Source organism: Oncorhynchus nerka, unplaced genomic scaffold (assembly GCF_034236695.1).
Source record: "Oncorhynchus nerka isolate Pitt River unplaced genomic scaffold, Oner_Uvic_2.0 unplaced_scaffold_945, whole genome shotgun sequence".
Classification (NCBI taxonomy): Eukaryota; Metazoa; Chordata; class Actinopteri; order Salmoniformes; family Salmonidae; genus Oncorhynchus; species Oncorhynchus nerka.
Window position 1 is genome coordinate 85,834 of NW_027040368.1, and position 25,815 is coordinate 111,648.

The following is a 25,815-nucleotide window of genomic DNA, read 5'->3' on the forward strand; positions in this document are numbered from 1 at the left end:
GTGATATCTATACCAGTACATCTGACTGGGTGGTGATATCTATACCAGTACATCTGACTGGGTGGTGATATCTATACCATCTGACTGGGTGGTGATATCTATACCATCTGACTGGGTGGTGATATCTATACCATCTGACTGGGTGGTGATATCTTTACCAGTACATCTGACTGGGTGGTGATATCTATACCATCTGACTGGGTGGTGATATCTATACCATCTGACTGGGTGGTGATATCTATACCATCTGACTGGGTGGTGATATCTATACCATCTGACTGGGTGGTGATATCTATACCATCTGACTGGGTGGTGATATCTATACCATCTGACTGGGTGGTGATATCTATACCATCTGACTGGGTGGTGATATCTATACCATCTGACTGGGTGGTGATATCTATACCATCTGACTGGGTGGTGATATCTATACCATCTCTGACTGGGTGGTGATATCTATACCATCTGACTGGGTGGTGATATCTATACCATCTGACTGGGTGGTGATATCTATACCATCTGACTGGGTGGTGATATCTTTACCAGTACATCTGACTGGGTGGTGATATCTATACCATCTGACTGGGTGGTGATATCTATACCATCTGACTGGGTGGTGATATCTATACCATCTAACTGGGTGGTGATATCTATACCATCTGACTGGGTGGTGATATCTATACCATCTGACTGGGTGGTGATATCTATACCATCTGACTGGGTGGTGATATCTATACCATCTGACTGGGTGGTGATATCTATACCATCTGACTGGGTGGTGATATCTATACCAGTACATCTGACTGGGTGGTGATATCTATACCATCTGACTGGGTGGTGATATCTATACCATCTGACTGGGTGGTGATATCTATACCATCTGACTGGGTGGTGATATCTATACCATCTGACTGGGTGGTGATATCTATACCAGTACATCTGACTGGGTGGTGATATCTATACCAGTACATCTGACTGGGTGGTGATATCTATACCATCTGACTGGGTGGTGATATCTATACCATCTGACTGGGTGGTGATATCTATACCATCTGACTGGATGGTGATATCTATACCATCTGACTGGGTGGTGATATCTATACCATCTGACTGGGTGGTGATATCTATACCATCTGACTGGGTGGTGATATCTATACCATCTGACTGGGTGGTGATATCTATACCATCTGACTGGGTGGTGATATCTATACCAGTACATCTGACTGGGTGGTGATATCTATACCATCTGACTGGGTGGTGATATCTATACCAGTACCTTTGACTGGGTGGTGATATCTATACCATCTGACTGGGTGGTGATATCTATACCATCTGACTGGGTGGTGATATCTATACCATCTGACTGGGTGGTGATATCTATACCAGTACATCTGACTGGGTGGTGATATCTATACCAGTACATCTGACTGGGTGGTGATATCTATACCAGTACCTTTGACTGGGTGGTGATATCTATACCAGTACATCTGACTGGGTTGTTGTGATGAGATCCCTACACTATATAATATGGTGTACTGCAGTCCAGGTCAGACAGTAGGGTTACCCCAATGGTGCATGGAATAGGGCATTACAGGTTGTTTTAACTGGGCCTGACACTGGGTGACGTAGTAACCATAGTTACACGGGGTGACACTGGGTGACGTAGTAACCATAGTTACACGGGGTGACACAGGGTGACGTAGTAACCATAGTTACACGGGGTGACACTGGGTGACGTAGTTAACACTGGGTGACGTAGTAACCATAGTTACACGGGGTGACGTAGTAACCATAGTTACACGGGGTGACACTGGGTGACGTAGTTAACACGGGGTGACGTAGTAACCATAGTTACACGGGGTGACACTGGGTGACGTAGTTAACACGGGGTGACGTAGTAACCATAGTTACACGGGGTGACACTGGGTGACGTAGTTAACACGGGGTGACGTAGTAACCATAGTTACACGGGGTGACACTGGGTGACGTAGTTAACACGGGGTGACGTAGTAACCATAGTTACACGGGGTGACACTGGGTGACGTAGTTAACACTGGGTGACATAGTAACCATAGTTACACGGGGTGACACTGGGTGACGTAGTTAACACGGGGTGACGTAGTAATCATAGTTACACGGGGTGACGTAGTAACCGTAGTTAACACAGGGTGACGTAGTAACCATAGTTACACGGGGTGACGTAGTAACCATAGTTAACACAGGGTGACGTAGTAACCATAGTTACACGGGGTGACGTAGTAACCATAGTTAACATAGAGACATGGTCTGAGAACCAGACATTCAAGCTCGCGTACAAACCGTTTTGCCATGGGGGGAATGAAAATGAGTGTTTCTTATTGGACAAGTCAAGGTTGTCACCTCCCTGTTTTAATCCCTTGGAACACGACCCAGAGGTTACAGCTGCTGTTTAAAACTAAACGTGACGCGGACACTGAGGTAGATGCCTTCAATCAATTAACAGTGATCAATTAACAGTGATCAATTAACAGTGATCAATTAACAGTGATCAATTAACAGTGATCAATTAACAGTGATCAATTAACAGTGATACAACATTCTGATCAAAAACAATCAATCAATCATTTAAATTATTAAAAAAATAAAAAATAAACATATGAACATTCGTCAAAACACCTGCAGCAGATTCATACTGATGATGTCATATCCCTGCGCCGGAAAATGGGATGTTTAATGTCGTGTTCACTTGCTAGTCGGAAAACTAGGAAATTCAGACTTTCTAACTGGTTGAACGCGGCACGTGTTTAATAACCACAAGCGGTCATATATATATATCATACCTTAAAAAAATAGAGATTTAACAATTGAATAACTCCACGAGTCAACAGAGCTGAGAAGAACAGATAGGTATTTTTAGAACAGTTTGTTGACACAGACTTAAAACTACGGTCTGTCTTTAATTCTGCTTTACCAGCTGTACATGTTTTCAAGAATATGTTTTAGTACAGAACATGATATGATTCGATGTCTACATACAGAACCTCGTCTTATTGATGTCATATCTATACAGAACATACAGAACCTCGTCTTATTGATGTCATATCTATACAGAACATACAGAACCTCGTCTTATTGATGTCATATCTATACAGAACATACAGAACCTCGTCTTATTGATGTCATATCTATACAGAACATACAGAACCTCGTCTTATTGATGTCATATCTATACAGAACATACAGAACCTCGTCTTATTGATGTCATATCTATACAGAACATACAGAACCTCGTCTTATTGATGTCATACCTATACAGAACATACAGAACCTCGTCTTATTGATGTCATATCTATACAGAACATACAGAACCTCGTCTTATTGATGTCATATCTATACAGAACATACAGAACCTCGTCTTATTGATGTCATATCTATACATTACATTATTCAATGTCTACATACAGAGAGAACCCCCACCCCCCCTCCTATTGTCGTCATTATCTGTCATACATTGTCACACACCTGTATCTCAGCCTTAGAAGGAGTGTGTTGTCCCGGGGTTGTTCCACGATCACTGGGTTTACAAATGTCATTATTCATGTGTTGTGGAAGGTGATTCAAGTAACGTCTTCTGTACCTCTGTCTGTTTGTCTCCTCTCCTCTCTGCAGGTCATCAGAGTAATGCTGCTGTCTCCTCCCCATACCAGACAGATTGATGTCCACCTGGTTTGAATCTATGTCAGTAATGTTGTCCACATGGTTTAATCTGTGTCAGACACATTGTCCAGGTGTATTCTATATCCTGTCAGGTGATGTTGTCCAGGTGTATTCTATATCCTGTCAGGTGATGTTGTCCAGGTGTATTCTATATCCTGTCAGTGATGTTGTCCAGGTGGTGTATTCTATATCCTGTCAGTGATGTTGTCCAGGTGTATTCTATATCCTGTCAGTGATGTTGTCCAAGTGTATTCTATATCCTGTCAGTGATGTTGTCCAGGTGTATTCTATATCCTGTCAGTGATGTTGTCCAGGTGTATTCTATATCCTGTCAGTGATGTTGTCCAGGTGGTGTATTCTATATCCTGTCAGTGATGTTGTCCAGGTGTATTCTATATCCTGTCAGTGATGTTGTCCAGGTGTATTCTATATCCTGTCAGTAATGTTGTCCAGGTGTATTCTATATCCTGTCAGGTGATGTTGTCCAGGTGGTGTATTCTATATCCTGTCAGTGATGTTGTCCAGGTGGTGTATTCTATATCCTGTCAGTGATGTTGTCCAGGTGGTGTATTCTATATCCTGTCAGTGATGTTGTCCAGGTGGTGTATTCTATATCCTGTCAGTGATGTTGTCCAGGTGGTGTATTCTATATCCTGTCAGGTGATGTTGTCCAGGTGGTGTATTCTATATCCTGTCAGTGATGTTGTCCAGGTGTATTCTATATCCTGTCAGGTGATGTTGTCCAGGTGTATTCTATATCCTGTCAGGTGATGTTGTCCAGGTGTATTCTATATCCTGTCAGGTGATGTTGTCCAGGTGTATTCTATATCCTGTCAGGTGATGTTGTCCAGGTGTATTCTATATCCTGTCAGGTGATGTTGTCCCTAATGGAAAGGCATGTCAGAGCCCTGTCCTCCAGTGAGTCAGGTTTCCTCATCGTATCCATGGTGTATTCCATCCGTTCCTCGTCTCCGAGGTAAAAGACAGCGACGGTGTTTTTCTCCCGTGGCTTGTTGAGGAGGGGGGTCGTGGGATGGGAAACCGCGGGGTGTTGTAGGAAGCTGTCATACAGCAGAAGGACTGCTCATCTTCCACCAACCTGAAAATCAGAAGAAAACACAACATTCTAGTTCCAGGAGACAGTGAGGTCCCGTTTGTGTTTTTCACCTAGATGCCTCAGTACCTTTTCAATCCCAATCCAACCACTAGTTTATAAAGAACACGTGGTTTCTCTTCAGGCTAATTATTTGACTTGGAATAGGGAACACAAAGTTATAGGACGCACGGGTGCAGCTGTATGGCTCTGAATAATCATATTGGATGGCAACAGGAACAGGAAATGCACCACAGGAAAGAAGCACAGATTCTGTTAAGACCATACTGTGGTGACACAGGGGACATAACCTCTGCTGAGCTCTGAGCTAAACTCACTGTCAGGATGAGGAACTGACACTAGAAGCTTTCGACATCACTACGCTGTAACACCATTCACCAAAGACCAAACCAGCCTCACGTTGTCTAGAAGGGTTCTGACAGTGTAGAAGGGTCCTGACATAGTGTAGAAGGGTTCTGACATAGTGTAGAAGGGTTCTGACAGTGTAGAAGGGTTCTGACAGTGTAGAAGGGTTCTGACATAGTGTAGAAGGGTTCTGACATAGTGTAGAAGGGTTCTGACATAGTGTAGAAGGGTTCTGACAGTGTAGAAGGGTTCTGACATAGTGTAGAAGGGTTCTGACATAGTGTAGAAGGGTTCTGACAGTGTAGAAGGGTTCTGACCGTGTAGAAGGGTTCTGACAGAGTGTAGAAGGGTTCTGACATAGTGTAGAAGGGTCCTGACATAGTGTAGAAGGGTTCTGACATAGTGTAGAAGGGTTCTGACAGTGTAGAAGGGTTCTGACATAGTGTAGAAGGGTTCTGACAGTGTAGAAGGGTTCTGACAGTGTAGAAGGGTTCTGACATAGTGTAGAAGGGTTCTGACATAGTGTAGAAGGGTTCTGACATAGTGTAGAAGGGTTCTGACAGTGTAGAAGGGTTCTGACATAGTGTAGAAGGGTTCTGACATAGTGTAGAAGGGTTCTGACAGTGTAGAAGGGTTCTGACAGTGTAGAAGGGTCATGACATAGTGTATAAGGGTTCTGACAGTGTATAAGGGTCATGACATAATGTAGAAGGGTTCTGACAGTGTAGAAGGGCCCTGACATAGTGTATAAGGGTCCTGACAGTGGAGAAGGGTTATGACATAGTGTATAAGGGTCATGACACAGTGTAGAAGGGTTCTGACAGTGTAGAAGGGTCCTGACAGTGTAGAAGGGTTCTGACAGTGTAGAAGGGTCCTGACATAGTGTAGAAGGGTCCTGACATAGTGTATAAGGGTCTTGACAGTGTAGAAGGGCCCTGACAGTGTAGAAGTGTTCTGACAGTGTAGAAGGGTTCTGACAGTATAGAAGGGTTCTGACAGTGTAGAAGGGTTCTGACAGTGTAGAAGGGTTCTGACAGTGTAGAAGGGTTCTGACAGTGTAGAAGGGTTCAGGGTTCTAACAGTGTAGAAGGGTTCAGGGTTCTAACAGTGTAGAAGGGTTCAGGGTTCTAACACTGTAGAAGTGTTCTGACAGTGTAACAGGTTCTGACAGTGTAGAAGGGTTCTGACAGTGTAGAAGGGTTCTGACAGTGTAGAAGGGTTCTGACATAATGTAGAAGGGTTCTGACAGTGTAGAAGGGTTCTAACAGTGTAGAAGGGTTCTGACATAGTGTAGAAGGGTTCTGACAGTGTAGAAGGGTTCTGACAGTGTAGAAGGGATCTGACATAGTGTAGAAGGGTTCTGACAGTGTAGAAGGGTTCTAACAGTGTAGAAGGGTTCTGACATAGTGTAGAAGGGTTCTGACATAATGTAGAAAGGGTCTGACAGTGTAGAAGGGTTCTGACATTGTGTAGAAGGGTCCTGGCATAGTGTAGAAGGGTTCTGACACAGTGTAGAAGGGTTCTGACAGTGTAGAAGGGTTCTGGCATAATGTACAAGGGTTCTGACATTGTAGAAGGGTTCTGACATAGTGCATAAGGGTTCTGACAGTGTAGAAGGGTTCTGACATAATGTAGAAGGGTTCTGACATAATGTAGAAGGGTTCTGACAGTGTAGAAGGGTTCTAACAGTGTAGAAGGTCTCTGACAGTGTAGAAGGGTTCTGACATAATGTAAAAGGGTTCTGACAGTCTAGAAGGGTTCTGACAGTGCAGAAGTGTTCTGACAGTGTAGAAAGGTTCTGACAGTGTAGAAGGGTTCTGACAGCGTAGAAGGGTTCTGAGAGTGTAGAAGGGTTCTAACAGTGTAGAAGGGTTCTGACATAATGCAAAAGGGTTCTAACAGTGTAGAAGGGTTCTGACATAGTGTATAAGGGTTCTGACATAATGCAAACGGGTTCTAACAGTGTAGAAGGGTTCTGACAGTGTATAAAGGTTCTGACATCGTGTAGAAGGGTTCTGACAGTGTAGAAGGGTTCTGACATGATGTAGAAGGGTTCTGACAGTGTAGAAGGGTTCTGACAGTGTAGAAGGGTTCTGACAGTGTAGAAGGGTTCAGGGTTCTAACAGTGTAGAAGCGTTCAGGGTTCTAACAGTGTAGAAGTGTTCAGGTTTCTGACAGTGTAGAAGGGATCTGACATAGTGTAGAAGGGTTCTGACAGTGTAGAAGGGTTCTGACAGTGTAGAAGGGTTCTGACATAGTGTAGAAGGGTTCTGACAGTGTAGAAGGGTTCTGACAGTGTAGAAGGGTTCTGACATAATGTAGAAGGGTTCTGACAGTGTAGAAGGGTTCTAACAGTGTAGAAGGGTTCTGACATAGTGTAGAAGGGTTCTGACATAATGTAGAAAGGTTCTGACAGTGTAGAAGGGTTCTGACATTGTGTAGAAGGGTCTGACAGTGTAGAAGGGTTCTGACATAGTGTAGAAGGGTTCTGACAGTGTAGAAGGGTTCTGACATAATGTACAAGGGTTCTGACATTGTAGAAGGGTTCTGACATAGTGTAGAAGGGTTCTGACAGTGTAGAAGGGTTCTGACAGTGTAGAAGGGTTCTGACAGTGTAGAAGGGTTCTGACATGATGTAGAAGGGTTCTGACAGTGTAGAAGGGTTCTGACAGTGTAGAAGGGTTCAGGGTTCTAACAGTGTAGAAGGGTTCAGGGTTCTAACAGTGTAGAAGTGTTCAGGTTTCTGACAGTGTAGAAGGGTTCTGACATAGTGTAGAAGGGTTCTGACAGTGTAGAAGGGTTCTGACAGTGTAGAAGGGTTCTGACATAGTGTAGAAGGGTTCTGACAGTGTAGAAGGGTTCTGACAGTGTAGAAGGGTTCTGACATAATGTAGAAGGGTTCTGACAGTGTAGAAGGGTTCTAACAGTGTAGAAGGGTTCTGACATAGTGTAGAAGGGTTCTGACATAATGTAGAAAGGTTCTGACAGTGTAGAAGGGTTCTGACATTGTGTAGAAGGGTCCTGGCATAGTGTAGAAGGGTTCTGACACAGTGTAGAAGGGTTCTGACAGTGTAGAAGGGTTCTGACATAATGTACAAGGGTTCTGACATTGTAGAAGGGTTCTGACATTGTAGAAGGGTTCTGACATAGTGCAGAAGGGTTCTGACAGTGTAGAAGGGTTCTGACAGTGTAGAAGGGTTCTGACAGTGTAGAAGGGTTCTGACATAATGTAGAAGGGTTCTGACATAATGTAGAAGGGTTCTGACAGTGTAGAAGGGTTCTAACAGTGTAGAAGGGTTCTGACAGTGTAGAAGGGTTCTGACATGATGTAGAAGGGTTCTGACAGTGTAGAAGGGTTCTGACAGTGTAGAAGGGTTCTGAGAGTGTAGAAGGGATCTGACATAGTGTAGAAGGGTTCTGACATAATGTAGAAGGGTTCTGACAGTGTAGAAGGGATCTGACATAGTGTAGAAGGGTTCTGACATAATGCAAAAGGGTTCTAACAGTGTAGAAGGGTTCTGACATAGTGTAGAAGGGTTCTGCCATAATGTAGAAGGGTTCTGACAGTGTAGAAGGGTTCTGACATTGTGTAGAAGGGGCTTGGCATAGTGTAGAAGGGTTCTGACACAGTGTAGAGGGGTTCTGACAGTGTACAAGGGTTCTGACAGTGTAAAAGGGTTCTGACAGTCTAGAAGGGTTCTGACAGTGTAGAAGGGTTCTAACAGTGTAGAAGGGTTCTGACATAGTGTAGAAGGGTTCTGCCATAATGTAGAAAGGTTCTGACAGTCTAGAAGGGTTCTGACAGTGCAGAAGTGTTCTGACATAGTGTAGAAGGGTCCTGACAGTGTAGAAGGGTTCTGACAGTGTAGAAGGGTTCTGAGAGTGTAGTAGGGTTCTAACAGTGTAGAAGGGTTCTGACATAATGCAAAAGGGTTCTAACAGTGTAGAAGGGTTCTGACACAGTGTATAAGGGTTCTGACATAATGCAAAAGGGTTCTAACAGTGTAGAAGGGTTCTGACATAGTGTATAAGGGTTCTGACATAATGCAAAAGGGTTCTAACAGTGTAGAAGGGTTCTGACAGTGTATAAGGTTTCCGACATCGTGTAGAAGGGTTCTGACAGTGTAGAAGGGTTCTGACATGATGTAGAAGGGTTCTGACAGTGTAGAAGGGTTCTGACAGTGTAGAAGGGTTCTGACAGTGTAGAAGGGTTCTGACAGTGTAGAAGGGTTCAGGGTTCTAACAGTGTAGAAGGGTTCAGGGTTCTAACAGTGTAGAAGTGTTCAGGTTTCTGACAGTGTAGAAGGGATCTGACATAGTGTAGAAGGGTTCTGACAGTGTAGAAGGGTTCTGACAGTGTAGAAGGGATCTGACATAGTGTAGAAGGGTTCTGACAGTGTAGAAGGGTTCTGACAGTGTAGAAGGGTTCTGACATAATGTAGAAGGGTTCTGACAGTGTAGAAGGGTTCTAACAGTGTAGAAGGGTTCTGACATAGTGTAGAAGGGTTCTGACATAATGTAGAAAGGTTCTGACAGTGTAGAAGGGTTCTGACATTGTGTAGAAGGGTCCTGGCATAGTGTAGAAGGGTTCTGACACAGTGTAGAAGGGTTCTGACAGTGTAGAAGGGTTCTGACATAATGTACAAGGGTTCTGACATTGTAGAAGGGTTCTGACATAGTGCAGAAGGGTTCTGACAGTGTAGAAGGGTTCTGACATAATGTAGAAGGGTTCTGACATAATGTAGAAGGGTTCTGACATGATGTAGAAGGGTTCTGACAGTGTAGAAGGGTTCTGACAGTGTAGAAGGGTTCAGGGTTCTAACAGTGTAGAAGGGTTCAGGGTTCTAACAGTGTAGAAGTGTTCAGGTTTCTGACAGTGTAGAAGGGTTCTGACATAGTGTAGAAGGGTTCTGACAGTGTAGAAGGGTTCTGACAGTGTAGAAGGGTTCTGACATAGTGTAGAAGGGTTCTGACAGTGTAGAAGGGTTCTGACAGTGTAGAAGGGTTCTGACATAATGTAGAAGGGTTCCGACAGTGTAGAAGGGTTCTAACAGTGTAGAAGGGTTCTGACATAGTGTAGAAGGGTTCTGACATAATGTAGAAAGGTTCTGACAGTGTAGAAGGGTTCTGACATTGTGTAGAAGGGTCCTGGCATAGTGTAGAAGGGTTCTGACACAGTGTAGAAGGGTTCTGACAGTGTAGAAGGTTCTGACATAATGTACAAGGGTTCTGACATTGTAGAAGGGTTCTGACATAGTGTAGAAGGGTTCTGACTTAGTGTAGAAAGGTTCTGACAGTGTAGAAGGGTTCTGACATAATGTAGAAGGGTTCTGACAGAATGTAGAAGGGTTCTGACAGTGTAGAAGGGTTCTAACAGTGTAGAAGGGTTCTGACAGTGTAGAAGGGTTCTGACATAATGTAGAAGGGTTCTGATATAATGTAGAAGGGTTCTGACAGTGTAGAAGGGTTCTGACATGATGTAGAAGGGTTCTGACAGTGTAGAAGGGTTCTGACAGTGTAGAAGGGTTCTGACAGTGTAGAAGGGTTCAGGGTTCTAACAGTGTAGAAGTGTTCAGGTTTCTGACAGTGTAGAAGGGTTCTGACATGATGCAAACGGGTTCTAACAGTGTAGAAGGGTTCTGACAGTGTATAAAGGTTCTGACATCGTGTAGAAGGGTTCTGACAGTGTAGAAGGGTTCTGACAGTGTAGAAGGGTTCTGACATGATGTAGAAGGGTTCTGACAGTGTAGAAGGGTTCTAACAGTGTAGAAGGGTTCTGACATAGTGTAGAAGGGTTCTGACATAATGTAGAAAGGTTCTGACAGTGTAGAAGGGTTCTGACATTGTGTAGAAGGGTCCTGGCATAGTGTAGAAGGGTTCTGACATAATGTACAAGGGTTCTGACATTGTAGAAGGGTTCTGACATAGTGTAGAAGGGTTCTGACTTAATGTAGAAAGGTTCTGACAGTGTAGAAGGGTTCTGACATAATGTACAAGGTTTCTGACATTGTAGAAGGGTTCTGACATAGTGCAGAAGGGTTCTGACAGTGTAGAAGGGTTCTGACACCGTGTAGAAGGGTTCTGACAGTGTAGAAGGGTTCTGACATAATGTACAAGGTTTCTGACATTGTAGAAGGGTTCTGACATAGTGCAGAAGGGTTCTGACAGTGTAGAAGGGTTCTGACATAATGTAGAAGGGTTCTGATATAATGTAGAAGGGTTCTGACATGATGTAGAAGGGTTCTGACAGTGTAGAAGGGTTCTGACAGTGTAGAAGGGTTCAGGGTTCTAACAGTGTAGAAGGGTTCAGGGTTCTAACAGTGTAGAAGTGTTCAGGTTTCTGACAGTGTAGAAGGGATCTGACATAGTGTAGAAGGGTTCTGACAGTGTAGAAGGGTTCTGACAGTGTAGAAGGGATCTGACATAGTGTAGAAGGGTTCTGACAGTGTAGAAGGGTTCTGACAGTGTAGAAGGGTTCTGACATAATGTAGAAGGGTTCTGACAGTGTAGAAGGGTTCTAACAGTGTAGAAGGGTTCTGACATAGTGTAGAAGGGTTCTGACATAATGTAGAAAGGTTCTGACAGTGTAGAAGGGTTCTGACATTGTGTAGAAGGGTCCTGGCATAGTGTAGAAGGGTTCTGACACAGTGTAGAAGGGTTCTGACAGTGTAGAAGAGTTCTGACATAATGTACAAGGGTTCTGACATTGTAGAAGGGTTCTGACATAGTGTAGAAGGGTTCTGACAGTGTAGAAGGGTTCTGACAGTGTAGAAGGGTTCTGACATAATGTAGAAGGGTTCTGACAGTGTAGAAGGGTTCTGACAGTGTAGAAGGGTTCTGACAGTGTAGAAGGGTTCTGACAGTGTAGAAGGGTTCTGACATAATGTAGAAGGGTTCTGATATAATGTAGAAGGGTTCTGACAGTGTAGAAGGGTTCTGACATGATGTAGAAGGGTTCTGACAGTGTAGAAGGGTTCTGACAGTGTAGAAGGGTTCAGGGTTCTAACAGTGTAGAAGGGTTCAGGGTTCTAACAGTGTAGAAGTGTTCAGGTTTCTGACAGTGTAGAAGGGTTCTGACATAGTGTAGAAGGGTTCTGACAGTGTAGAAGGGTTCTGACAGTGTAGAAGGGATCTGACATAGTGTAGAAGGGTTCTGACAGTGTAGAAGGGTTCTGACAGTGTAGAAGGGTTCTGACATAATGTAGAAGGGTTCCGACAGTGTAGAAGGGTTCTAACAGTGTAGAAGGGTTCTGACATAGTGTAGAAGGGTTCTGACATAATGTAGAAAGGTTCTGACAGTGTAGAAGGGTTCTGACATTGTGTAGAAGGGTCCTGGCATAGTGTAGAAGGGTTCTGACATAATGTACAAGGGTTCTGACATTGTAGAAGGGTTCTGACATAGTGTAGAAGGGTTCTGACTTAATGTAGAAAGGTTCTGACAGTGTAGAAGGGTTCTGACATAATGTACAAGGTTTCTGACATTGTAGAAGGGTTCTGACATAGTGCAGAAGGGTTCTGACAGTGTAGAAGGGTTCTGACATAATGTAGAAGGGTTCTGATATAATGTAGAAGGGTTCTGACAGTGTAGAAGGGTTCTGACATGATGTAGAAGGGTTCTGACAGTGTAGAAGGGTTCTGACAGTGTAGAAGGGTTCAGGGTTCTAACAGTGTAGAAGGGTTCAGGGTTCTAACAGTGTAGAAGTGTTCAGGTTTCTGACAGTGTAGAAGGGTTCTGACATAGTGTAGAAGGGTTCTGACAGTGTAGAAGGGTTCTGACAGTGTAGAAGGGATCTGACATAGTGTAGAAGGGTTCTGACAGTGTAGAAGGGTTCTGACAGTGTAGAAGGGTTCTGACATAATGTAGAAGGGTTCCGACAGTGTAGAAGGGTTCTAACAGTGTAGAAGGGTTCTGACATAGTGTAGAAGGGTTCTGACATAATGTAGAAAGGTTCTGACAGTGTAGAAGGGTTCTGACATTGTGTAGAAGGGTCCTGGCATGGTGTAGAAGGGTTCTGACACAGTGTAGAAGGGTTCTGACAGTGTAGAAGGGTTCTGACATAATGTACAAGGGTTCTGACATTGTAGAAGGGTTCTGACATAGTGTAGAAGGGTTCTGACTTAATGTAGAAAGGTTCTGACAGTGTAGAAGGGTTCTGACATAATGTACAAGGGTTCTGACATTGTAGAAGGGTTCTGACATAGTGCAGAAGGGTTCTGACAGTGTAGAAGGGTTCTGACAGTGTAGAAGGGTTCTGACATAATGTAGAAGGGTTCTGACAGTGTAGAAGGGTTCTGACATAGTGTAGAAGGGTTCTGACAGTGTAGAAGGGTTCTGACAGTGTAGAAGGGTTCAGGAAGTTCTAACAGTGTAGAAGGGTTCAGGGTTCTAACAGTGTAGAAGTGTTCAGGTTTCTGACAGTGTAGAAGGGATCTGACATAGTGTAGAAGGGTTCTGACAGTGTAGAAGGGTTCTGACAGTGTAGAAGGGATCTGACATAGTGTAGAAGGGTTCTGACAGTGTAGAAGGGTTCTGACAGTGTAGAAGGGTTCTGACATAATGTAGAAGGGTTCTGACAGTGTAGAAGGGTTCTAACAGTGTAGAAGGGTTCTGACATAGTGTAGAAGGGTTCTGACATAATGTAGAAAGGTTCTGACAGTGTAGAAGGGTTCTGACATTGTGTAGAAGGGTCCTGGCATAGTGTAGAAGGGTTCTGACACAGTGTAGAAGGGTTCTGACAGTGTAGAAGGGTTCTGACATAATGTACAAGGGTTCTGACATTGTAGAAGGGTTCTGACATAGTGTAGAAGGGTTCTGACATAATGTACAAGGTTTCTGACATTGTAGAAGGGTTCTGACATAGTGCAGAAGGGTTCTGACAGTGTAGAAGGGTTCTGACATAATGTAGAAGGGTTCTGATATAATGTAGAAGGGTTCTGACAGTGTAGAAGGGTTCTGACATGATGTAGAAGGGTTCTGACAGTGTAGAAGGGTTCTGACAGTGTAGAAGGGTTCAGGGTTCTAACAGTGTAGAAGGGTTCAGGGTTCTAACAGTGTAGAAATGTTCAGGTTTCTGACAGTGTAGAAGGGATCTGACATAGTGTAGAAGGGTTCTGACAGTGTAGAAGGGTTCTGACAGTGTAGAAGGGATCTGACATAGTGTAGAAGGGTTCTGACAGTGTAGAAGGGTTCTGACAGTGTAGAAGGGTTCTGACATAATGTAGAAGGGTTCCGACAGTGTAGAAGGGTTCTAACAGTGTAGAAGGGTTCTGACATAGTGTAGAAGGGTTCTGACATAATGTAGAAAGGTTCTGACAGTGTAGAAGGGTTCTGACATTGTGTAGAAGGGTTCTGACAGTGTAGAAGGGTTCAGGGTTCTAACAGTGTAGAAGGGTTCAGGGTTCTAACAGTGTAGAGGTGTTCAGGTTTCTGACAGTGTAGAAGGGATCTGACATAGTGTAGAAGGGTTCTGACAGTGTAGAAGGGTTCTGACAGTGTAGAAGGGATCTGACATAGTGTAGAAGGGTTCTGACAGTGTAGAAGGGTTCTGACAGTGTAGAAGGGTTCTGACATAATGTAGAAGGGTTCTGACAGTGTAGAAGGGTTCTAACAGTGTAGAAGGGTTCTGAAATAGTGTAGAAGGGTTCTGACATAATGTAGAAAGGTTCTGACAGTGTAGAAGGGTTCTGACATTGTGTAGAAGGGTTCATGACATTGTAGAAGGGTTCTGACACAGTGTAGAAGGGTTCTGACAGTGTAGAAGGGTTCTGACATAATGTACAAGGGTTCTGACATTGTAGAAGGGTTCTGACATAGTGTAGAAGGGTTCTGACTTAATGTAGAAAGGTTCTGACAGTGTAGAAGGGTTCTGACATAATGTACAAGGTTTCTGACATTGTAGAAGGGTTCTGACATAGTGCAGAAGGGTTCTGACAGTGTAGAAGGGTTCTGACAGTGTAGAAGGGATCTGACATAGTGTAGAAGGGTTCTGACAGTGTAGAAGGGTTCTGACATAATGTAGAAGGGTTCCGACAGTGTAGAAGGGTTCTAACAGTGTAGAAGGGTTCTGACATAGTGTAGAAGGGTTCTGACATAATGTAGAAAGGTTCTGACAGTGTAGAAGGGTTCTGACATTGTGTAGAAGGGTCCTGGCATAGTGTAGAAGGGTTCTGACACAGTGTAGAAGGGTTCTGACAGTGTAGAAGGGTTCTGACATAATGTACAAGGGTTCTGACATTGTAGAAGGGTTCTGACATAGTGTAGAAGGGTTCTGACTTAATGTAGAAAGGTTCTGACAGTGTAGAAGGGTTCTGACATAATGTACAAGGTTTCTGACATTGTAGAAGGGTTCTGACATAGTGCAGAAGGGTTCTGACAGTGTAGAAGGGTTCTGACATAATGTAGAAGGGTTCTGATATAATGTAGAAGGGTTCTGACAGTGTAGAAGGGTTCTGACATGATGTAGAAGGGTTCTGACAGTGTAGAAGGGTTCTGACAGTGTAGAAGGGTTCAGGGTTCTAACAGTGTAGAAGGGTTCAGGGTTCTAACAGTGTAGAAGTGTTCAGGTTTCTGACAGTGTAGAAGGGATCTGACATAGTGTAGAAGGGTTCTGACAGTGTAGAAGGGTTCTGACAGTGTAGAAGGGATCTGACATAGTGTAGAAGGGTTCTGACAGTGTAGAAGGGTTCTGACAGTGTAGAAGGGTTCTGACATAATGTAGAAGGGTTCTGACAGTGTAGAAGGGTTCTAACAGTGTAGAAGGGTTCTGACATAGTGTAGAAGGGTTCTGACATAATGTAGAAAGGTTCTGACAGTGTAGAAGGGTTCTGACATTGTGTAGAAGGGTCCTGGCATAGTGTAGAAGGGTTCTGACACAGTGTAGAAGGGTTCTGACAGTGTAGAAGGGTTCTGACATAATGTACAAGGGTTCTGACATTGTAGAAGGGTTCTGACATAGTGTAGAAGGGTTCTGACTTAATGTAGAAAGGTTCTGACAGTGTAGAAGGGTTCTGACATAATGTAGAAGGGTTCTGACAGAATGTAGAAGGGTTCTGACAGTGTAGAAGGGTTCTAACAGTGTAGAAGGGTTCTGACAGTGTAGAAGGGTTCTGACATAATGTAGAAGGGTTCTGATATAATGTAGAAGGGTTCTGACAGTGTAGAAGGGTTCTGACATGATGTAGAAGGGTTCTGACAGTGTAGAAGGGTTCTGACAGTGTAGAAGGGTTCAGGGTTCTAACAGTGTAGAAGGGTTCAGGGTTCTAACAGTGTAGAAGTGTTCAGGTTTCTGACAGTGTAGAAGGGATCTGACATAGTGTAGAAGGGTTCTGACAGTGTAGAAGGGTTCTGACAGTGTAGAAGGGATCTGACATAGTGTAGAAGGGTTCTGACAGTGTAGAAGGGTTCTGACAGTGTAGAAGGGTTCTGACATAATGTAGAAGGGTTCTGACAGTGTAGAAGGGTTCTAACAGTGTAGAAGGGTTCTGACATAGTGTAGAAGGGTTCTGACATAATGTAGAAAGGTTCTGACAGTGTAGAAGGGTTCTGACATTGTGTAGAAGGGTTCTGACATAGTGTAGAAGGGTTCTGACACAGTGTAGAAGGGTTCTGACAGTGTAGAAGGGTTCTGACATAATGTACAAGGGTTCTGACATTGTAGAAGGGTTCTGACATAGTGTAGAAGGGTTCTGACTTAATGTAGAAAGGTTCTGACAGTGTAGAAGGGTTCTGACATAATGTAGAAGGGTTCTGACAGAATGTAGAAGGGTTCTGACAGTGTAGAAGGGTTCTGACAGTGTAGAAGGGTTCTGACAGTGTAGAAGGGTTCTGACATAATGTAGAAGGGTTCTGACAGAATGTAGAAGGGTTCTGACAGTGTAGAAGGGTTCTAACAGTGTAGAAGGGCTCTGACAGTGTAGAAGGGTTCTGACATAATGTAAAAGGGTTCTGACAGTCTAGAAGGGTTCTGACAGTGCAGAAGTGTTCTGACATAGTGTAGAAGATTTCTGACAGTGTAGAAGGGTCCTGACAGTGTAGAAGGGTTCTGACAGTGTAGAAAGGTTCTGACAGTGTAGAAGGGTTCTGACATAGTGTAGAAGGGTCCTGACAGTGTAGAAGGGTTCTGACAGTGTAGAAGGGTTCTGAGAGTGTAGAAGGGTTCTAACAGTGTAGAAGGGTTCTGACATAATGGAAAAGGGTTCTAACAGTGTAGAAGCGTTCTGACAGTGTATAAGGGTTCTGACATCGTGTAGAAGGGTTCTGACATGATGTAGAAGGGTTCTGACAGTGTAGAAGGGTTCTGACAGTGTAGAAGGGTTCTGACAGTGTAGAAGGGTTCTGACAGTGTAGAAGGGTTCAGGGTTCTAACAGTGTAGAAGGGTTCAGGGTTCTAACAGTGTAGAAGGGTTCAGGGTTCTAACACTGTAGAAGGGTTCTGACATAGTGTATAAGGTTTTTGACAGTGTAGAAGTGTTCTGACAGTGTAAACGGGTTCTGACAGTGTAGAAGGGTTCTGACAGTGTAGAAGGGTTCTGACAGTGTAGAAGGGTTCTGACATAATGTGAAAGTGTTATGACAGTGTAGAAGGGTTCTGACAGTGTAGAAGGGTTCTGGCATAGTGTAGAAGGGTTCTGACAGTGTAAAAGGGTTCTGACAGTGTAGAAGGGTTCTGACAGTGTAGAAGGGTTCTGACAGTGTAGAAGGGTTCTGACATAATGTAGAAGGGTTCTGACAGTGTAGAAGGGTTCTAACAGTGTAGAAGGGTTCTGACATAGTGTAGAAGGGTTCTGACATAACGTAGAAAGGTTCTGACAGTGTAGAAGGGTTCTGACATTGTGTATAAGGGTCCTGGCATAGTGTAGAAGGGTTCTGACACAGTGTAGAAGGGTTCTGACAGTGTAGAAGGGTTCTGACATAATGTACAAGGGTTCTGACATTGTAGAAGGGTTCTGACATAGTGCAGAAGGGTTCAGGGTTCTAACAGTGTAGAAGGGTTCAGGGTTCTAACACTGTAGAAGGGTTCTGACATAGTGTATAAGGTTTTTGACAGTGTAGAAGTGTTCTGACAGTGTAGAAGGGTTCAGGGTTCTAACAGTGTAGAAGGGTTCAGGGTTCTAACAGTGTAGAAGGGTTCAGGGTTCTAACACTGTAGAAGGGTTCTGACATAGTGTATAAGGTTTTTGACAGTGTAGAAGTGTTCTGACAGTGTAGAAGGGTTCAGGGTTCTAACAGTGTAGAAGGGTTCTGTGTAGAAGGGTTCTGACAGTGTAGAAGGGTTCTGACAGTGTAGAAGGGTTCTTACATAATGTGAAAGGGTACTGACAGTGTAGAAGGGTTCTGACAGTGTAGAAGGGTTCTGACATAATGTGAAAGGGTTATGACAGTGTAGAAGGGTTCTGACAGTGTAGAAGGGTTCTGGCATAGTGTAGAAGGGTTCTGACAGTGTAAAAGGGTTCTGACAGTGTAGAAGGGTTCTGACATAATGTAGAAGGGTTCTGACAGTGTAGAAGGGTTCTGACATAGTGCAGAAGGCTTCTGACAGTGTAGAAGGGTTCTGACAGTGTAGAAGGGTTCTGACATAATGTAGGGTTCTGACGTAATGTAGAAGGGTTCTGACAGTGTAGAAGGGTTCTAACAGTGTAGAAGGGTTCTGACAGTGTAGAAGGGTTCTGACATAATGTAAAAGGGTTCTGACAGTCTAGAAGGGTTCTGACAGTGCAGAAGTGTTCTGACATAGTGTAGAAGATTTCTGACAGTGTAGAAGGGTCCTGACAGTGTAGAAGGGTTCTGACAGTGTAGAAGGGTTCTGAGAGTGTAGAAGGGTTCTAACAGTGTAGAAGGGTTCTGACATAATGCAAAAGGGTTCTAACAGTGTAGAAGGGTTCTGACACAGTGTATAAGGGTTCTGACATAATGCAAAAGGGTTCTAACAGTGTAGAAGGGTTCTGACAGTGTAGAAGGGTTCTGACAGTGTAGAAGGGTTCTGAGAGTGTAGAAGGGATCTGACATGATGTAGAAGGGTTCTGACAGTGTAGAAGGGTTCTGACAGTGTAGAAGGGTTCTGACCGTGTAGAAGGGTTCTGACAGTGTAGAAGGGTTCTGACATAATGTAGAAGGGTTCTGACAGTGTAGAAGGGTTCTAACAGTGTAGAAGGGTTCTGACATAGTGTAGAAGGGTTCTGCCATAATGTAGAAGGGTTCTGAAAGTGTAGAAGGGTTCTGACATTGTGTAGAATTGGCTTGGCATAGTGTAGAAGGGTTCTGACACAGTGTAGAGGGGTTCTGACAGTGTAGAAGGGTTCTGACATAATGTAGAAGGGTTCTGACAGTGTAGAAGGGTTCTAACAGTGTAGAAGGGTTCTGACAGTGTAGAAGGGTTCTGACATAATGTAAAAGGGTTCTGACAGTCTAGAAGGGTTCTGACAGTGCAGAAGTGTTCTGACATAGTGTAGAAGATTTCTGACAGTGTAGAAGGGTCCTGACAGTGTAGAAGGGTTCTGACAGTGTAGAAGGGTTCTGACAGTGTAGAAGGGTTCTGACATAGTGTAGAAGGGTTCTGACAGTGTAGAAGGGTTCTGACAGTGTAGAAGGGTTCTGAGAGTGTAGAAGGGTTCTAACAGTGTAGAAGGGTTCTGACATAATGCAAAAGGGTTCTAACAGTGTAGAAGGGTTCTGACATAGTGTATAAGGGTTCTGACATAATGCAAAAGGGTTCTAACAGTGTAGAAGGGTTCTGACAGTGTTCTGAAGTAGAAGTTCTGACATAATGTAGAAGGGTTCTGACAGTGTAGAAGGGTTCTGACATGATGTAGAAGGGTTCTGACAGTGTAGAAGGGTTCTGACAGTGTAGAAGGGTTCTGACAGTGTAGAAGGGTTCTGACATAGTGTAGAAGGGATCTGACAGTGTAGAAGGGTTGACAGTGAAGGGAGCAGTGTAGAAGGGTTCTGACAGTGTAGAAGGGTTCTGACAGTGTAGAAGGGTTCTGACATAATGTAGAAGGGTTCTGACAGTGTAGAAGAGTTCTAACAGTGTAGAAGGGTTCTGACATAGTGTAGAAGGGTTCTGCCATAATGTAGAAGGGTTCTGACAGTGTAGAAGGGTTCTGACATTGTGTAGAAGGGGCTTGGCATAGTGTAGAAGGGTTCTGACACAGTGTAGAGGGGTTCTGACAGTGTAGAAGGGTTCTGACCGTGTAGAAGGGTTCTGACAGTGTAGAAGGGTTCTGACATAATGTAGAAGGGTTCTGACAGTGTAGAAGGGTTCTAACAGTGTAGAAGGGTTCTGACATAGTGTAGAAGGGTTCTGCCATAATGTAGAAGGGTTCTGAAAGTGTAGAAGGGTTCTGACATTGTGTAGAATTGGCTTGGCATAGTGTAGAAGGGTTCTGACACAGTGTAGAGGGGTTCTGACAGTGTAGAAGGGTTCTGACATAATGTAGAAGGGTTCTGACAGTGTAGAAGGGTTCTAACAGTGTAGAAGGGTTCTGACAGTGTAGAAGGGTTCTGACATAATGTAAAAGGGTTCTGACAGTCTAGAAGGGTTCTGACAGTGCAGAATTGTTCTGACATAGTGTAGAAGATTTCTGACAGTGTAGAAGGGTCCTGACAGTGTAGAAGGGTTCTGACAGTGTAGAAGGGTTCTGACAGTGTAGAAGGGTTCTGACATAGTGTAGAAGGGTCCTGACAGTGTAGAAGGGTTCTGACAGTGTAGAAGGGTTCTGAGAGTGTAGAAGGGTTCTAACAGTGTAGAAGGGTTCTGACATAATGCAAAAGGGTTCTAACAGTGTAGAAGGGTTCTGACACAGTGTATAAGGGTTCTGACATAATGCAATAGGGTTCTAACAGTGTAGAAGGGTTCTGACAGTGTATAAGGGTTCTGACATCGCGTAGAAGGGTTCTGACAGTGTAGAAGGGTTCTGACATGATGTAGAAGGGTTCTGACAGTGTAGAAGGGTTCTGACAGTTTAGAAGGGTTCTGAGAGTGTAGAAGGGATCTGACATAGTGTAGAAGGGATCTGACAGTGTAGAAGGGATCTGACAGTGTAGAAGGGAGCTGACAGTGTAGAAGGGTTCTGACAGTGTAGAAGGGTTCTGACAGTGTAGAAGGGTTCTGACATAATGTAGAAGGGTTCTGACAGTGTAGAAGAGTTCTAACAGTGTAGAAGGGTTCTGACATAGTGTAGAAGGGTTCTGCCATAATGTAGAAGGGTTCTGACAGTGTAGAAGGGTTCTGACATTGTGTAGAAGGGGCTTGGCATAGTGTAGAAGGGTTCTGACACAGTGTAGAGGGGTTCTGACAGTGTAGAAGGGTTCTGACATAATGTACAAGGGTTCTGACAGTGTAGAAGGGTCCTGACAGTGTAGAAGGGTTCTGAGAGTGTAGAAGGGATCTGACATAGTGTAGAAGGGTTCTGACAGTGTAGAAGGGTGCTGACAGTGTAGAAGGGTTCTGACATAATGTAGAAGGGTTCTGACATTGTAGAAGGGTGCTGACAGTGTAGAAGGGTTCTGACATAATGTAGAAGGGTTCTGACAGTGTAGAAGGGTTCTAACAGTGTAGAAGGGTTCTGACATAGTGTAGAAGGGTTCTGCCATAATGTAGAAGGGTTCTGACAGTGTAGAAGGGTTCTGACATTGTGTAGAAGGGGCTTGGCATAGTGTAGAAGGGTTCTGACACAGTGTAGAGGGGTTCTGACAGTGTAGAAGGGTTCTGACATAATGTACAAGGGTTCTGACAGTGTAGAAGGGTCCTGACAGTGTAGAAGGGTTCTGACATAGTGTAGAAGGGTTCTGACAGTGTAGAAGGGTTCTGACAGTGTAGAAGGGTTCTGACATAATGGAGAAGGGTTCTGACAGTGTAGAAGGGTTCTAACAGTGTAGAAGGGTTCTGACATAGTGTAGAGGGTTCTGCCATAATGTAGAAGGGTTCTGACAGTGTAGAAGGGTTCTGACATTGTGTAGAAGGGGCTTGGCATAGTGTAGAAGGGTTCTGACACAGTGTAGAGGGGTTCTGACAGTGTAGAAGGGTTCTGACATAATGTACAAGGGTTCTGACAGTGTAGAAGGGTCCTGACAGTGTAGAAGGGTTCTGACATAGTGTAGAAGGGTTCTGACAGTGTAAAAGGGTTCTGACAGTGTAGAAGGGTTCTGACAGTGTATAAGGGCTCTGACAGTGTAGAAGGGTTCTGACATAATGTAGAAGGGTTCTGACAGTGTAGAAGGGTTCTGACATGCCTTCCGCCTGGCTACTCCAACCTCGGCCAACAGCTCCGCCCCCCCCGCAGCTCCTCGCCCAAGCCTCTCCAGGTTCTCCTTTACCCAAATCCAGATAGCAGACGTTCTGAAAGAGCTGCAAAACCTAGACCCGTACAAATCAGCTGGGCTTGACAATCTGGACCCTCTATTTCTGAAACTATCTGCCGCCATTGTCGCAACCCCTATTACCAGCCTGTTCAACCTCTCTTTCATATCGTCTGAGATCCCCAAGGATTGGAAAGCTGCCGCAGTCATCCCCCTCTTCAAAGGCGGAGACACCCTGGACCCAAACTGCTATAGACCTATATCCATCCTGCCCTGCCTATCTAAGGTCTTCGAAAGCCAAGTCAACAAACAGGTCACTGACCATCTCGAATCCCACCGTACCTTCTCCGCTGTGCAATCTGGTTTCCGAGCCGGTCACGGGTGCACCTCAGCCACGCTCAAGGTACTAAACGATATCATAACCGCCATCGATAAAAGACAGTACTGTGCAGCCGTCTTCATCGACCTCGCCAAGGCTTTCGACTCTGTCAATCACCATATTCTTATCGGCAGACTCAATAGCCTCGGTTTCTCGGATGACTGCCTTGCCTGGTTCACCAATTACTTTGCAGACAGAGTTCAGTGTGTCAAATCGGAGGGCATGCTGTCCGGTCCTCTGGCAGTCTCTATGGGGGTGCCACAGGGTTCAATTCTCGGGCCGACTCTTTTCTCTGTATATATCAATGATGTTGCTCTTGCTGCGGGCGATTCCCTGATCCACCTCTACGCAGACGACACCATTCTATATACTTTCGGCCCGTCATTGGACACTGTGCTATCTAACCTCCAAACGAGCTTCAATGCCATACAGCACTCCTTCCGTGGCCTCCAACTGCTCTTAAACGCGAGTAAAACCAAATGCATGCTTTTCAACAGATCGCTGCCTGCACCCGCATGCCCGACTAGCATCACCACCCTGGATGGTTCCGACCTTGAATATGTGGACATCTATAAGTACCTAGGTGTCTGGCTAGACTGCAAACTCTCCTTCCAGACTCACATCAAACATCTCCAATCGAAAATCAAATCAAGAGTCGGCTTTCTATTCCGCAACAAAGCCTCCTTCACTCACGCCGCCAAGCTTACCCTAGTAAAACTGACTATCCTACCGATCCTCGATTTCGGCGATGTCATCTACAAAATGGCTTCCAACACTCTACTCAGCAAACTGGATGCAGTCTATCATAGTGCCATCCGTTTTGTCACCAAAGCACCTTATACCACCCACCACTGCGACTTGTATGCTCTAGTCGGCTGGCCCTCGCTACATATTCATCGCCAGACCCACTGGCTCCAGGTCATCTACAAGTCCATGCTAGGTAAAGCTCCACCTTATCTCAGTTCACTGGTCACGATGGCAACACCCATCCGTAGCACACGCTCCAGCAGGTGTATCTCACTGATCATCCCTAAAGCCAACACCTCATTTGGCCGCCTTTCGATCCAGTACTCTGCTGCCTGTGACTGGAACGAACTGCAAAAATCGCTGAAGTTGGAGACTTTTATCTCCCTCACCAACTTCAAACATCAGCTATCCGAGCAGCTAACCGATCGCTGCAGCTGTACATAGTCTATTGGTAAATAGCCCACCCATTTTCACCTACCTCATTCCCATACTGTTTTTATACTGTTTTTTTTTTATTTATTTATTTACTTTTCTGCTCTTTTGCACACCAATATCTCTACCTGTACATGACCATCTGATCATTTATCACCCCAGTGTTAATCTGCAAAATTGTAATTATTCGCCTACCTCCTCATGCCTTTTGCACACATTGTATATAGACTGCCCATTTTTTTTCTACTGTGTTATTGACTTGTTAATTGTTTACTCCATGTGTAACTCTGTGTTGTCTGTTCACACTGCTATGCTTTATCTTGGCCAGGTCGCAGTTGCAAATGAGAACTTGTTCTCAACTGGCATACCTGGTTAAACTAAAGGTGAAATAAAATAAATAAAAAAAATAAACAGTGTAGAAGGGTTCTGACATAATGTAGAAGGGTTCTGACAGTGTAGAAGGGTTCTGACATAGTGTAGAAGGGTTCTGACATAATGTAGAAGGGTTCTGACAGTGTAGAAGGGTTCTGACACAGTGTAGAGGGGTTCTGACAGTGTAGAAGGGTTCTGACATAATGTAGAAGGGTTCTGACAGTGTAGAAGGGTTCTGACACAGTGTAGAGGGGTTCTGACAGTGTAGAAGGGTTCTGACATAATGTACAAGGGTTCTGACATAATGTAGAAGGGTTCTGACAGTGTAGAAGGGTTCTGACACAGTGTAGAGGGGTTCTGACAGTGTAGAAGGGTTCTGACATAATGTACAAGGGTTCTGACATTGTAGAAGGGTCCTGACATAATGTACAAGGGTTCTGACAGTGTAGAAGGGTTCTAACAGTGTAGAAGGGTTCTGACAGTCTAGAAGGGTTCTGGGAGCACAGAAGTGTTCTAACATAGTGTAGAAGATTTCTGACAGTGTAGAAGGGTCCTGACCGTGTAAAAGGGTTCTGACAGTGTAGAAGGGTTCTGACAGTGTAGAAGATTTCTGACAGTGTAGAAGGGTCCTGACAGTGTATAAGGGTCTTGACAGTGTAGAAGGGTTCTGACATAGTGTAGAAGGGTCCTGACAGTGTAGAAGGGTTCTGACAGTGTAGAAGGGTTCTGAGAGTGTAGAAGGGTTCTAACAATGTAGAAGGGTTCTGACATAATGCAAAAGGGTTCTAACAGTGTAGAAGGGTCATGACATAGTGTATAAGGGTTCTGACATAATGCAAAAGGGTTCTAACAGTGTAGAAGGGTTCTGACAGTGTATAAGGGTTCTGACATAGTGTAGAAGGGTTCTGACAGTGTAGAAGGGTTCTGACATGATGTAGAAGGGTTCTGACAGTGTGGAAGGGTTCTGACATAATGCAAAAGGGTTCTAACAGTGTAGAAGTGTTCAGACATAGTGTAGAAGGGTTCTGACATAATGCAAAAGGGTTATAACAGTGTAGAAGTGTTCTGACATAGTGTATAAGGGTTCTGACATAATGCAAAAGGGTTCTAACAGTGTAGAAGGGTTCTGACAGTGTATAAGGGTTCTGACAGTGTAGAAGGGTTCTGACAGTGTAGAAGGGTTCTGACAGTGTAGAAGGGTTCTGACAGTGTAGAAGGGTTCTGACAGTATAGAAGGGTTCTAACAGTGTAGAAGGGTTCTGACATAATGCAAAAGGGTTCTAACAGTGTAGAAGTGTTCTGACATAGTGTATAAGGGTTCTGACATAATGCAAAAGGGTTCTAACAGTGTAGAAGAGTTCTGACAGTGTAGAAGGGTCCTGACAGTGTAGAAGGGTTCTGACATAGTGTAGAAGGGTCCTGGCATTATGTATA

At 44.2% G+C, this 25,815-nt stretch overlaps 1 long non-coding RNA gene across 2 annotated transcripts in view; it reads right to left on the bottom strand.

Moving 5' to 3' along the window:
• Nucleotides 1–2,887: 2,887 nt before the first annotated feature.
• The window catches only part of LOC135570678 (uncharacterized), an 86,521-nt gene continuing 63,593 nt past the window's right edge, over nucleotides 2,888–25,815 (bottom strand). For both annotated transcript variants that reach the window (XR_010463568.1, XR_010463567.1), the window contains one exon: nucleotides 2,888–4,795. This is a non-coding gene — a long non-coding RNA (uncharacterized LOC135570678). The remainder of the gene's footprint in view (nucleotides 4,796–25,815) is intronic.